We start from the raw sequence: 662 nt of genomic DNA, 5'->3' as shown, positions 1-662 counted from the left end.
TGACTATGTGTCCATAAAATTTAATTTGCAAAACAAGTGATGGGTCAGATTGGCAGGTACAACTAGACCTCTGGTCTATAGAATGAATATAAGAATATTATAGGAAAAATACAGAATATTGTCAATGAACCATAGCCAAGAAGGATGGCTAGACCTGAAATGCTAGTACTCTGGGGAGGCCCCGGGAGGAAGATGGCTTGGGGTCAGGAAATCCACCTGAGCCTGAACAAAAGAAAGACCCTCAGTCTCTATGAAAAGCAGAAAAGTAACATTAGCCAAACACGGTGGTGTGTGCCAGCTACTTGGGAGGCTGAGGCAAGAGGATGGATTGCTTGAGCATCCTAGCAAGTTTCCAGCTACCATGATGACATCAGGGAACACAGAGGTGAGGAAAAGTGTGCCAAGCCACTGTTGTTATGTGATGCTTCCACTCTGCAGGTAGACCACATGAACATCACCTCAAACCCACGAAGCCTAGTGAAGTGTACCACCAAATTAGAAAATGGTGAGTTTGGGTATTTCTTCCTTTGGTTTTCAGTACCATTCATTCTAAGTTCTTGGCCAGGCAAGGTGGCTCACGCCTATAATCCCAGCACTCTGGGAGGCTGTGGCAGGTGGATCACTGGAGCTCAGGAATTGTGGACCAGCCTGAGCCAGAATGA

This window comes from Otolemur garnettii, unplaced genomic scaffold, assembly GCF_000181295.1.
Source record: "Otolemur garnettii isolate 467f Iridium unplaced genomic scaffold, OtoGar3 scaffold00153, whole genome shotgun sequence".
Lineage (NCBI taxonomy): Eukaryota > Metazoa > Chordata > Mammalia > Primates > Galagidae > Otolemur > Otolemur garnettii.
Note: the sequence above shows the minus strand (reverse complement) of the source record.